General features: G+C 39.0%; 1 long non-coding RNA gene across 1 annotated transcript; it reads left to right on the top strand.

The window, feature by feature from the left end:
• Positions 1 to 380: 380 nt before the first annotated feature.
• Positions 381 to 895, top strand: LOC134635113 (uncharacterized). The gene is made up of 3 exons (XR_010094937.1): positions 381 to 456; positions 570 to 721; positions 837 to 895. It is a non-coding gene; the product is annotated as an uncharacterized LOC134635113 (long non-coding RNA).
• The last annotated feature ends 1,099 nt before the right edge of the window (positions 896 to 1,994 follow it).

Below are 1,994 nucleotides of genomic sequence, written 5' to 3'. Positions count from 1 at the left end.
GTCCGAAGAAGAAACCCAGACCAGTCTTAAAAGAAAGCACAAGTAAAACCTTTATATTCACAAACATATCTTTGATTGTTAAGAATTTATGATCTTGTCTTTTATACATATCTGTGGTGCTTGCATACTGCAATATCACCACATAATATAGTCCAAAAAGTGGAAGTTTGTAAACTTTTTAAAAATGCAAAGCCGTGTACACTTGTGCACTTCAAAAATTCATTGTATACTGTACCTTCTTGCACGTCTCTGTTTCCTGTGTGTGTTGTTAGAAATCAAACTAACTTTAGGAAACAATATGCCAAAAGCATATTTACAATTACTTAAGACCGTTTTTAATTTCTTTTCTTTAGACCAAATCCCCTGTACACATATACAGACTCAGAGGATGAGTTTTTTTGTGGGGAAAGCCTACAAAAAAACGGTTTCCCCAGGCCCCTCGAGTGAAAATACCAGGTAATAAAATACCGTCTAGTGTCTGTGTACATATCTGTGTCTGACACAAGGAAACTTTTTTGACAAGTTGTCTGTATTCTTAAATACTTAAAAAATTATCTTTTTCTAAACAGCCCTCATCACTCCGCAGTCTGCCCCCCAGCCCACTGATAGCAACCATCATAATGCCCCACCCAGCTTCCGGCACCTTTCGCCACTCCGGCACAAACCGACACAGCTTTGCGATCTCGCCAGCATGCAGAGTCTGATGTCTTCCCTATAGATGGTATGCTTTTAAAAAAGCTTTAAAGCTGCATCACAATGTCATTGTACTCTTATCTAAAAAAAAAAACTAATTTATACTCCTGAATGTCATCTTGTTGTGATTTTTTTTTCTGTAGATTCCAGAGACTCTGTGAAGCCACTATTACAAGGCAAGTTTGAAAATCTTGGAATTTCACAGTTTACATGGTATAACAAATATATGTGACAGGCAAAAACTAGTAAACACTTTTAGCAGTTACAAGAACTAACAAATGAATATCCAACAAAAGGGAATAGAAATACATTGCACTGCCAATACTTTGGTTTATTCTTTGTATGACTTGAAAATCAGGCTTTAGGGAAAACTAAATGACATGTTTCTATCATCAATTACATGAAGTAAACACACAGGCACTTGCATACACATTTAAGACATGAGACACGCTAATTCCATCTCATAAAATGTGTCTATAGGTGAGACGCTTTGTGTTGATTGGTGCTGCTGGACCACACTGGAGGTGCGAGTCCGCCGTGTAATGGTTTATGCCATTACAAAGGAGCTGGCCTCTGTACTCAACTGGACAGGGGAAAAAAAAACAAGGACCAGACAAAGCAAAAAAGGGCATTTAAAGAGACAGCGCCGTGCAGATGCATATTTGGTAAGTTTTAACATTTATTGTAGTTTTATGAGCCTAAAGTGAACAATAAAGGGATCAATTGATGTGCTGGGTGCGTTTCACATTTCCTATGTCTGTTTTTTGCTATATTACTTTGTCTTTCTTAATAACAAGACTTTCATGTCCGGTTAATCTGGAGATGGAGTCTTTGGTCTTCGGCTTGTTTTGTCCTCGGGTTGTACACTTTGTACAGCCCGAGGACCCCATGTTTTCTTTTTTCTTTTTTTTTAAAGGATACACGGCACACCATGCTAAGACATATCGCATTTTCAGCTTATAGCTCTTTGGGAATCAAATGCGGCAGTTTGCTGATTTCCGCCTGGTGACTTTCATGTTTATCAGCCTAGGAGTTTACATACTTTCTCCCTGCTGAAGACAATTAACAAGAGCTTATTCATGTGCTCTAATTCCCTTTTTTTGTCTTTGTTTTTTTGTGTGTGTGTCTATTTTTGTCCTAGATGGCCTGGCGCAGCAGGTAGGGGCGAACTCTATGTCTGAGTTGGTCTTTGCTCAAGCAGTCCAGAAATGGCTCAGATATGCTCCAGATCGTACGGGTGGCGCTCAGGACGCCCATCATCCATCCCCATCCCGGAGTAAATAATAAAAAGTGACGTGAAA

Source organism: Pelmatolapia mariae, linkage group LG9 (genome assembly GCF_036321145.2).
Source record: "Pelmatolapia mariae isolate MD_Pm_ZW linkage group LG9, Pm_UMD_F_2, whole genome shotgun sequence".
Classification (NCBI taxonomy): domain Eukaryota; kingdom Metazoa; phylum Chordata; class Actinopteri; order Cichliformes; family Cichlidae; genus Pelmatolapia; species Pelmatolapia mariae.
Note: the sequence above shows the minus strand (reverse complement) of the source record. Positions and strands in the feature narration are given on the sequence as shown.